General features: G+C 41.8%; 1 protein-coding gene and 1 pseudogene across 6 annotated transcripts in view; one reads left to right on the top strand and one right to left on the bottom strand.

The window, feature by feature from the left end:
• si:cabz01090165.1 (uncharacterized protein LOC100333421 homolog) overlaps positions 1 to 12,558 on the bottom strand; it is a 537,387-nt gene that overhangs the window by 366,593 nt on the left and 158,236 nt on the right. The gene's annotated exons all lie outside the window — the stretch shown is intronic.
• On the top strand, positions 8,827 to 10,598 carry LOC125889049 (general transcription factor II-I repeat domain-containing protein 2-like; annotated as a pseudogene).

Genomic DNA, 12,558 nt, shown 5'->3' with positions numbered 1-12,558 from the left:
GGTTGGCTGAGAGGGATGTGAACTCATTAGTTTGCAGCTGTGTTAATCAAATCAGGTTGGGTTTCCATTACGTGTGCCAAACATGCCAAATGGTGCCAATCCCCTTTGATCTGACATCAGATGTGACGGGACAGTCGATATAGAGATACATTTATGTGCTGATTGCAGATAGTTGCATTGAATAGTGTTTTTTGGGTATTTATTGCATTATTAATGTGCCTGATATTCTGGAAACCTGCCTGTGAGGTTTTGGTGACGTGTGTGCACTGTCCGCCGGTCAGCCAAACTTCGGCTTACACCGGCTGCACTCTGCCTACGCTGACAGTAGACCTGGTTTCAGCTGGTGAGCTTTTAGCGCACCTTCGGTGAAGCCTTTTGGCACGAAACTGTCACTGTGCCAAGCTGGAGCTGTTGACACCTCCCCCTGCTGCGCTGCCACACCCATCTCAGCGCACCTCAGTCTGCCAAACTACCAAACTGAGCGCACCTCGGGTTGCGCTGCTCGAAACTAGCTCTGCGTGGGGTTCGCCACCCTGCGCCACCCTGCACTGCGCCGGGAAACTAGAGCCCCATATGTCAATGTGTAAAGTCCATGACCAAACATAGATTTGTGAGGTGGTGAGAATGTGTTGAATCCTGACAAACTCATTCGAAGCTACAGTGAATCAACGGGAACAGCAGTCATGCAATCATACCACTGATTTGTTTCACAGAGGAAAACAAACAAATAAACGAATGAAAAAAAAAAACATCCGCACACAAATGAGCCTTTCTTTATCCATTTATCCTATGCAGAGGCCAAACCTGCTGCCAGCTGCAGCTGTCAGGAGAAACTACATGTTTAAGATGAAGTGTGACAGACTCTGCATGTAGTCTGGATTCATATAGAGAAGAAAGAAAAAAAATGTCTCAGTGTTGTATTGTCTGCTGCGTGCTTTGAAGCTACTTGATGACTTATTTGCTGTCGGCTGTTTGGCTCTCTCCAATCAGAACACTGAGCGATGCCACCTGACCCCCCACCTCTCATTCTTTCCTTTGTTATGTGCTCTCTCTCTATCTTGTCTAAGTGACAGGTGGAAAAACGGCAGAACAACAACCATTAGCCTCCACCTCTGTCCTCTATATTGTCTCATCTCTGTCTTCCTCTCGTTCCTGCTCTCCCTCACAATTTAACCTGTCATCTCTTACCTGCATCATCTGAAAAACTGCCAGTAAAATGCTGTTGGCTTTTTATGAAACAAACCAGTCTGCTCCTGGTATTAGTGCTGTGTGTTTTGAGTGTGTATGTGTTTGAGAAGTGTTGGTGGTTATTTGATCTTCTACCGTGTTTGCAGTGGTTCATTAAAGAAGATCAAATGTGGAAGTGTCTCACTGTCTCTTCTCCACCATCTCACATCCATTCAGTTTCTCTCTTCCCCTCCATGAAACATATTTCCATTCAAACGCTGCACAAATAACTGACCTTCAGTTGTTTGTATAGCGACTTGAATTCAGCCAGTCCACTGCAAACTCCCCACCAGATCAGCAAACATTCTGTTGCTGCCCTTACACTGATTAGACCCAGCTCGCTGCGAACCCTGGCCCTGGAATTTGCACCGGCTGAATTCAAGCTGCTACAGCTGAACTGAGTCCATCTGCAGAACTTCTTTTCACTCCCACTCCCTCTCTCCTCTCCCAGATCAGTCTCCTAGAGGGGAGGTGTGAGGCTGAGGGACTGTGAGTGGTTAGCTAGCTAGCTTATTCTCGTCTCATTTGAGATGTGATAAATTGAGAGAGTTTGGGCGGGGCGAAGGGCTGAGCAAATTGATGTACAGTTCACAGCTCTACAGTTAAAAAAAAGTTTCACCCAATTTAAATACAACAACAACAACAAAAAAGAGAAGTTCAATAAGTAGCACTCAGTGTTGATATTTTGGCAGCTGGTGCATATAAATCAATGTATGGAAAACCCTGCATTAGCTTGATGAGCAGGCTATGTAGCAATTTAAGTTTACTTCAGAAAGTTTTATTCATTCTCTCGTACGGACATTTTATTTAATAAGTAAGTTAAGTTAAATTAATATAACACTGTTCTTAGGGCAAGGTCACAAAGTGCTTAACTGGAAATACTTTGTAGAAAATATGAACAAAGAAATTAAAATAAAATAAATAAACAATTATTAGTTTATTTAATACTTTCCTATGCAGTATATGAGGCTGCTGAAGTAACATCAGATGTGCAGTGTTTCTGAAATATGTTTCTTGATATACCAACACATTCTAACTCCGACCTCGTCACATATTGGCAGTGTGTCATGGACTTTCCATGTTGAGATATGACGTGCAAGGTACCCTAGGTGTGTTGGTTGTTGATGTTCTGGGACACCGTGTTTGGCCTGTTACATGCATTGTCTGTTTTCAAAATACACATCTGTTTTTCACAGGAAATGTACAGTTTGCAGGAAAAAAGAACCCCTTGACTGCACACATCTTGTTGAACTGACCCCCCCTCTTATGCAGGTATGCAGCCTGATTATGGCAGTATTTATCCTGGCAGTGTTTGTAATGGGCACCACCTATGGTTTATTCTATGATATTGATCTTACCAGGGTGATCAGCCCTTTGAATGGTCCGTCCATATGGAGGGGACCAGAGCAGACTGACGTTTATGACTGTTGCGACACACCAACAGGCTGTGGTGGCGCAAGAGACCTGGATATGCTGCGCTGGGATTCTGCCTCTTCCCTACGTTACTGTGGGATATGAGTATGTGTATGCAAAGGACCAGGCCAGCCACTGTTTCCTTTGAGTATTTTACCTTTTAGTTTGATGTTTAATTACACCAGCTGTCTGCTGGCTGGGCCCACTTTAAACTGGCATTTGAAGTTTACTTGAAGCTGAAAGGCTAGGCTAAGCTTTAGGTGTTTTCTACTAACTGTGTTATATCCTTATGGTAGTTTCAATTAATGCAGGTTGCTTTTTCCTCTTCTGTACCAACAGCACAACTCTGTACAAGGTCAAGTCAATGCCAACACACCGCCTCCTCTCTGTGTGGGACTGCACTGTGCGACACTTTGAAGTGGTATGTAAACTTAACTACGCCACTGCACTCACAGCAGTAGTCCAGGTACAGAAACCAGGATGTGCTGAATGTGATAAACATGCTGCTTATCTGGAGAGCTGACATGAGACGACAATAGAAAACGTGATTAGAGTGTATCATGAGTTTTTAACCTGTACCGTGTGTGTTGCTCTTCACTCTAATGAAAAGTGGGATTTCATGTTGCCGACCAATATGTAAAACATTCCTTGTTTCTATAAATAAAATACATGTACATGCTGTGTGGTGTTTCCATAATACTTTAAGGTTTTGGGGTTGTGTGGTCATTTTGTGTAGTCGCAGGCAGGATGCTGTGGCCAACATTTACTGTACTTGTCCAGCTGAACCAACCAGAAAGTTTTAGTTATTTTTTTATTTTTTTTCCCTTCCCCCCTTTTTTTTTTTTTTTTACAAAATCCTGAAAGTGTGTGTCTGTGTATTACGTTCTCACGTTCTTCTCTTCACTCCTTACCTTCTTTGCTTTGATTTTCTTTGTTTCCATCTCTCTGTCTGTCTGTCTCTCTCTGCTTGTTATGCTGTTTGTCAGCATCTCTTTCTTATCATACTCTATGTTCAAGAAGCTAATTAGCTCTGCAATTGTTAGCTGATGCAGCAATAGAATTGACTGGCAGCTTTCCAGACAGGCTTGCACACACACAGACAGACAGACACAGACAGACATACACACAAACAAACACTTTCCTCGTCTTCTATCAAAAGAACACCCACTGCAGGACCTCTACAGTACCTCCTCAAATGACTCTGCTAGCTGTGTGTGTGTGTGTGTGTGTGTGTGTGTGTGTGTGTGTGTGTGTGTGTGTGTGTGTGTGTGTGTGTGTGTGTGTGTGTGTGTGTGTGTGTGTGTGTGTGTGTGTGTGTGTGTGTGTGTGTGTGTCTGTCTGTCTGTGTGTGTGTTGTACTCTGGTATAATGACTTGCTGGATGCAGTGAGCTGCAGTCTTTGTGGTTCTGAAGCAGAGAAATGATGAGGCTCTCTCTGCGTTGGACACCAATTTATATTTAGCAGAGTTTCTTTTGTTTCCGTACAGCAGCAGCAGCATTTACAGCACTGAGTGGAAGATGAGAAATCATGACAACACAATTTTACATCAATTGCCTCTTCTCTGGGAATGCATGTTGTGCTGTTACTTGAAGCTTTCTTTACATTTGCCAGATGTAATATTGTGGAACAAAGCACAGTTATGCTTTTATCTTAACCTTATTTTACTATTAATGACTTTAATTAAGATGTACTTTTCCAAGGAGTCTCTTTGAGATCAACGTCTCTTTAGGGACTTGAAAACCAATTACAACAGATAACAGCACAATGAGTCAATCACACACAAATCATCACAATAATTAAAAGAATCACAAATGGTTTTAAGTTAAACTTTGGAGTCCCCGCAGAGAAGTGAGCTTCTGACTTGTATTGCAATCCATTTTATTAAAAGGTTAGCACTGGGAAGAGGTAAAGGAGAAAGCAATACAACACAATAAGCTGTCCTGACAGACAAAAATAGCAGGCGAGGAAGAGGTGTTTTCTGTTGTTTTATATATCAGGACACTTGGAGATAGTCAGAGTATTACTGTGCTATGTGCAGCACACACTGGCCAGGCTGCATTGTGATTTGTCATATGCATCAATTGCTGTCCGAGAATCTCCACACCCACAATGAATGCTCTCTCCAGACCGAAGTAGTAGGGGTACAGGAGTCACAACGCAATGGCCAGAATAAATGTTGGCATTTTCATTTCTGCAAAATGGATATATCACATTCTTATCTTATTATGCAACACATACATCGAAAAGAAAAAAAAAATGTTCTGGCTAAGTTTTCTGTGGAACAATTGTGGCTGTAAGAGCAACAGTGTCATGGCACAAACATCGCTTTTTGTGCCAATATTCTGACAGGAAGCACAGCAACGGGTCGTGAAAACATAACCGGTTTTGTTGTTTGATGGTCTTGAACAGTGGTCTGCAGCTTGGCGGGCATCTTGCCTTGCTGACACACCATCCACCATTCCCTCCACCTCCCAGTGACAAAGTCAGTTCATATATGTCATTTCAGAAACATTGATATGAAATATATGAAATGTACAAATGTAACATATTCATGGTTTGTAAAACTCTCCAATCCAATATTGGGGCTGAACCATGGAACATGCTCTTTATAAAACACAAAGGACTGCAGATGGTAATTAGCTGATAGCCAAATTTGGCAGAAATCAGCTCTTCTTATTTTGAGATGAATGTTTTTGGTGCATGGCCCTTGTTTAATAAAGACTAAAAGTAGCAATATGCACTCATCGGCACAGCTGTTCAACTGCTCATTAACGCAAATAGCTAATCAGCAGATCACATGGCAGAAACTCAATGCATTTAGTCATACAGACATGGTCAAGACGACCCACTGAAGTTCAAACTGAGCATCGGAATGAGGAAAACAGGTGATCAAGTGACCTTGAACGTGAATATTGTTGTTAGTGCCAGACAGGCTGGTCTGAGTATTTCAGAAATCGATAATCTACTGGGATTTGCATCCCCAACCATCTCTAGGGTTTACAGAGGATGGTCTGAAAAAGAGAAAATATCAAGTGAGCGGCAGTTCTCTGGGGAAAATGTCTTGTTAATGCCAGAGGTCAGAGGAGAATGGCCAAACTAATTCAAGATGATACAACCAAGGTATGCAGAAGACCATGTCTGAATGAACAACAGGTCGAACCTTTAAGCAACTGCGTGATGCTATCATGTCAATATGGACCTTGCTGAATCTATGCCACGAAGAATTAAGGCAGTTCTGAGGGCAAAGGACAGTCCAACCTGGTACTAGCAAGGTGTACCTGAAGAGGCCAGTGAGTGTATGTTACTGCTGTTTGTAGGGCAGTACGACAGTCAACAAAACTTTCAGCACCGAAACCTGCTTTGGTTCAAAAGGAGGACTCAAACACAATCGCACTTGGAGGCTAATACCACCACCTTAGCAACACCAATCGGGGTGCAATAAATCACACAGGAAAACACCTGTCTCGCCACTATAAACCACTCCATTTAACGTCTTAATAAAACAAACTGTTTTCGATGAAGCAGGATGGAAATACTAAATCCAGCCAATTTGGATTCCATTGGAGTTAGGAGGCTCTTGCTGCACACTGTGTGTGAGCAGGATTCAACAATGTCTACCAGCCCATTTAATCAAAATGTCACAGGTTTCCCAGGCAAGGGACGACACTGTTAAAGAAGAACCATTCTGAGCTGAAGTGCCTCATTCTTTGGGGACAATTAAACTAGTAGGTGTGGAGTGTTTTATTGAGATGCTACTGATCCCTGAAGTAAATTAGTTCTCTGCAGAGAGGTCAGAGGTCAAGGCTCAGTGTCTCGCTCAAGGACACTTAAGCAGGGAGGAGACTGGACCTGCTGAGGAAAGTCCTCTGGTGGCTGTGCCACCCTGCTGTCAAGCTACGTTCGATAATGTTTAATTTGCAGGCACAAGTTTCGGTCCAACTCTTAGATTGATTAAATGTCCCCAAACTCTGTCATCAGAACAGCAGCTAAACCACATTTGACTGTGTGTGTGTGCGTGTGTGTGTGTGTGTGTGTGTGTGTGTGTGTGTGTGTGTGTGTGACATTAAAGGCAGCCTAGTTTTCTTCCTTACCCTCACTCCTCACTGCTACGTTATGGAAGCAGAAATTCCACCTAAAAACCTTGCAAAGACACATATCTAATTAACAAAAATATCAAAACCACACAACCTTTTTTAACCAGTTTTTTCCATGTTTCAAACTAAAGTGCTGGTACTCATGAGGGCAGTTAAGCCTCCAGCCTACAGAGAGAATAATTGCGCTGCAGTGATCTAAGTGATCTTTTAAGTTGAAGTGTCATTGTGGATTAAAAGTCAAAGTCACACATCACCTGAGGTATCACAAGTTTGAGTTCTGTTTGCAAGCTGTGCATGTCTGATCACTGCAACCTCTCGACTATCGCTTCATTGTTTCCATTTACTATTTAAAACAATGAAAGTGACTACATTTTTAATGGATAGTATTAGTAGAGAAAACATGAGTGCCTGTAATCCATCCATCCATTCATCCATCATCCATCCATATTTTGACACTTTAGTGTGACATTGTGACATGGGGAGTCGGTGGTTACAGCCCAATTGCCAGAAGAAAATGCATTTGAAAGCTTTTGCAGACCACAAATACCTCACATTTATACACTTCACACGTCATATAACCATTTCTAAGGTGACGTAGTATATGAGCTGACTGTTATCTGGTGGTGGAGGGCAAAGTGGATGGCGTGTAACCTGGGCAAGATGCCTGCCAAGCTGCAGACCACTGTTTAAGACCTACACACAACAAACTCAGTTGTAATTTAGCAAGTCAAGTTTCCAGTTGCTTTTTAACCAACATATATTGAGGCTGTTTTCATACACTGCATGCCTACTATTTACATTTTCAACCTTTGCAGCTACTTAATAGTTGTCCGTTTTTGCACTTTGCATTCTTTATTTTCAGGAGAGTTTGAAGTGTAAAAACTCTCAATTCCAGTGAGCTAAACATTATAAACTTTTCAGTCTTAAGTCAACACAGCTCATTAGGTAATACGGTCTCAAGTAAGTCAAGTTTACTACTCTGACTTTTTAGCATTAACTCAGTCACTTGAAGAAAATGCTGTATGTACATTTCTGAAAACCACAAATACATTACAATTGCACGTTTCATATGTATCACACCAACGTTTCTATAGTGTATGAGATGAGTTTGTAATCAGGAGGTGGAGGGGATGGCGGATAGACCACTGCAGACCACTTTTCAAGACCAACATCTACAAAAGTGGTTGTTTTTCAGCAAGTCATTGCTGTGTTTCAAAAGGCTTTTTAACTACTAAACATGGGTGTGTTTAGCGTTTGTACCACCAGTGCGGGTATTTTAAGCCAAAACATGATCTTTTACTATAACCAAGTGTTTTGGTTTTTTTTTGTGTGTGTGTGTGTGTGTGTGTGTGTGTGTGTTGTTGTTGTTTTTTTAACCTAAGCCTAACCACACATTAACCACAGTGCTGTTCAAACTAAAAGAAACATAATGTTGGGCAGAAATGCACAATGCCAATTCTGGCAACTGTGTTGGCAGTTAGGTTTAGGCAACTTTTTTTGTTTTGTTTTTTTGTCGGGGTTAGGAAAAGATTTTGATTGACATAAATCTTGTATCAACTCATGTGACCAACAAATGACATGACAAAATAACTCAACCATGACTTTCCCAAGGGACATGAGCAGCTGTGTCCTGGGTCAAAATCCTGTGCTTGTTGGAAAAAGACTGTCCAGCACATTTTGTTTGAAACCTCTGTAAGATCTGAAAATAATGTATTAACTGACACACTGACAGTTGCTGTTATAAATATACCACACCATGCACATGATAATCACATGATAATTCACATGATAATGATTAATAATATGATGACATGAGAAGTTTATCCATTAACCTAACCCAACTTAAAGCTCTGTTTTCTGCTGCCATCCCTGTTTACCAGACATGTCAAACTCAAGGTGACCCGCTGTACAATTACATCCAGCCTGTAATGAAATATCATATGTCTATCATAACTAGGAATACACACCATTGATACTATGATACTACAAGTCCCAGAATGCACTGCAACAGCAAGAGTGCCAAGACCAGCAAGAACACCCGCAACCACCCTCCACTCTTCATCCCAGGTCAGAAGTCACCCCCCAGAAGAAATGGCCAAATGAAAAGTGGACAATGAACACAGGGGCTTTCAAGACAGGTGGGAGGCCAAGTATATGTTTACAAGCATTAGCGGTAAACCAGTTTACCTTGTTTGTGGAGCTGCTGAGGCCATAACTAAAGAATATAACATAAGACGGCACTATGAGACAAAACACCAGGACAAACACAAGGATGTGGGCAGACAGCAGATGGCAGAGGAGTTAAAAAGGACTCTGGTGTCACAGCACACATTGTTCAAAAAAGCAATATCACAAAGTGAGGCTCCCATGAAAGCCAGTTTTGTTGTGGCCGAAGAAATTGCTAAGTCAGTGTGGCTTTTTACCAAAGGAGAGTTCATAAAGCGGTGCATGATGAAAGTGCACAACGTCATGTGTCCACACAAAAAGCAAACGTTTTCAAACATAAGCCTAAGCAGAAATACTGTTGCTGATCATTTATGTGAGCTGGCCACCGATTTACAAGAACAGATGATGGAAAAGAGAAAAGACTTCATTGCATATTCCCTTGCTGTGGATGAGAGCGCTGATATGACTGATACTGCACAGCTGTCAACCTTCATCTGTGGAGTGGACTCCAGTTTGTGCGTTATAGAGGAACTTTTGGGCATTAAACCAATGCATGAGACAACCACTGGAAAAGACATATTTGAGGAAGTATGTAAATGTGTGAATGAAAAGAAACTGCCCTGGGACAAACTGACGGGACTGACGACAGATGGAGTGCCTGCGATGTGCGGTGAAAAGAACAGATTAGTGGGGAGGATGCGTGAGAAGATGCAGCAGGAGAAATGTGCAGGTGACCTGACAGTTTATCACTGTATCATACACCAGGAAATGTTCTGTAGTAAAGCTCTCAAAATGGAACATATAATGAGCACCATAACACACACGGTTAACTTTATCAGAGCGAGTGGCTTAAATCACCGCCAATTTCAGTCTTTTCTTGAAGAGATACACTCTGAACATGGTACTGTGCCCTATCACACAGAGGTGCGATGGCTAAGTCGAGGGAAAGTGCTCAATAGATTTTTGTAGTTGCACAAGGAAACCTGCCAGTTTTTGGAAAGCAAAGGGAAAGACACCACAGAGCGATGCAAAGTGGCGATGTGAGCCGGCCTTTTTGTGTGACATAACGAAGCATCTCACTGCACTAAACCTCCAGCTTCAGGGACAGGGACATGTGATCATAGACATGTTGCAGTGAGAGCTTTCCAAGTCAACCTGTGGGAGACTCAGATTCAGCAAGGAAACTTTGGTCACGTCCTGTGCTGCCAGACACTGACAAATCGTGTCCCCACCGCTGTGGTCCCAACTGCTCAATTCGCTGATAAACTGGGCACCCGTGGCACAAAATTCACACGGCGATCTTCCGACTTTGCAGCTAAGAAATTTAAATTTGAGCTGTTCAGCAATGCGTTTGCAGTTGACGCAGAAGGAGCATCTGTGGACCTCCAAATGGAGCTGGTAGACCTCCAGTGTAATGGTACACTAAAGGCAAAGTGTGACTCTGTAGGCGCTGCACAGTTCCCAAACTTCATCCCTGCAACGATGCCTAAATTCCATCTACATGCTGCTCAAATGCTCTGTATGTTTGGAAGCATATGCCTGTGAGAGCAGCTCTTCTCTGTGATGAAGATGAACAAAAACTGTCTCACTGATGCACACCTCCACCCTATCTTGAGAGAGACACAGCACAGAACCTAACTCCAGAAACTGATGAACTGGCAGCCCAGAAAACATCTGGCCCTAGCACACGTTCATAAGGGAAGAACGTAACATACCTAAATATGTTTTCTTTGTGCACTTGAGGACTGAAGCATGCCAGCATTTGTGCATTGTCTTAAATCAATGTTGTCTTGTCCTGTTTGGACTTTTTGTTTTGCAACTACAACATATGATGAAAATCACATGGAACGTGAGTTTTTGGGAAACAATGCAGTGTGGTCACGTTCATAACTGACGGTGTTAGCTGATGTTCTGCAGATGCGGCTTCAATATTGTTGTGCTGACCGACAGGACAAAGTCCTTACAATAACTGTTAATGAGGTTTTTGTGTGCTTTGGAGGTTCAAGTTAATTAATCAGTTCAGCAGATGAATGATTAATGAACATTTCTATTCAAAGATTCATTCATCAACGAGACAGATAATGTGAATCAAACAGGACAATAATGTTGTGGAAAACACTACCTTGTTTATCCTGTTTAAGAAATGTTGACCCTGTTGGGCCTCGACATAGTCCGGGTTTTTCATTTTGGCCCTCTCTGTGATTGAGTTTGACACCCTTGCTGTTTACTAACCACCTCATTAAATCCAAACATGTCACATAATGTTCTCTCAATGTTTTGTTAAATTACATTTTTTGGTGATAAGTAGGTTCCACAGTGTCTGGCTTTGGGGCCATGGTGTACCATGTGTTATTAGTGTCCCCTGATGACAAACCAATTTATTAACAAGTTGCAGGGGGTTAATGCATTCAAGTTTGTGTTGACCACAGGGCTGTGCCGTGATAATGCTGAGCCCATAAATGCATGTTATGTGGTGTCTAAAAAGTAGCTGCAGTGGTCTTTCCACCATCCCCTGCACCTCCTGATGACCAAGTCAGCTCACATATGATGTCACTTTTGAAATATTAATATGAATCTTATGAAATTTGCAAATGTAATGTATCTGTGGTTCACACAACATCTATTGCATGTCTGTCCACCCTGGAAGAGGGATCCCTCCTCAGTTGCTCTTCCTGTGGTTTCTACCATTTTTTTTTCTCTGTTGAAGGTTTTTTTGGGGGGGCGTTTTTCCTTATCTCCTGTGAGGGTCCAAAGGACAGAGGGATGTCGTATTCTTTAAAGCCCTCTGAGGCAAACTGTTTTTTTGTGATATTGGGCTTTATAAATATAATTGAACCTAACTGAATTGCAGAAAAACACACAATGGCAACATTTTCTTCTGGGCTGATGCTAAATAATCAGACTTGTATATTCAAAACTTGACTTACTTGAGACCTCACTTTCTAAAGAGCTGTGTTGACTTTGGACTTAAATGTTTTGACAAATAGGACAAATATAGGTAACCCTCAAATGGCTACAAGGATTGAGTATCTAAACATAAGACATGGAGTGTAAGAAAATAGCATCAATACAGCTTTAAAAGAAGCATCATTCCAGTGGATTTAGACCTGAAAGATGTGTATCTTGACTTGCAAATTGCTTATGAGGACTTGTGATTTACACTAGCTCCAAAAAGACTGCTCTTCAAATCCAGCACAACCTCCTCCCCAAGACTTTTTTGTGGCGGTATAACAATATCATGGACCTTTCATCTCTGCTATTGACAGAAGAGAGCGATTATTCACATGTGTAATGCACAGTTTGGCCTTGTTTTTAGCATCTGAAGAAAGAACCAATGTAGTCCTCTTTAAATTAAAGTATGTGGTGCATGTGCTGGAACAACCCAGTCACCAGAATTTATGTTGACATTGAACATTTCTGCAAAATCACAGATTATTTACATCATGTAGCAGAAACTTTGAAACATAAGTTTTCAACAATATTGTTATTAATATGTGGTTAGGGTTAGGCACAAGAAGTACTTGGTTAATGCTGGGAAAAGTTATTTTGGCTTTAGATACTATAGCAACAGGGAAAACAGCAATGGGTCGCTAAAAACATTGGCATTTTGGGGGCTAAAAAGCAGCTGGAAACAGAGCAATGGGTCGCTTAGGAAAA

This window comes from Epinephelus fuscoguttatus, linkage group LG5 (genome assembly GCF_011397635.1).
Source record: "Epinephelus fuscoguttatus linkage group LG5, E.fuscoguttatus.final_Chr_v1".
In the NCBI taxonomy this organism is placed as follows: Eukaryota; Metazoa; Chordata; class Actinopteri; order Perciformes; family Serranidae; genus Epinephelus; species Epinephelus fuscoguttatus.
Note: the sequence above shows the minus strand (reverse complement) of the source record. Positions and strands in the feature narration are given on the sequence as shown.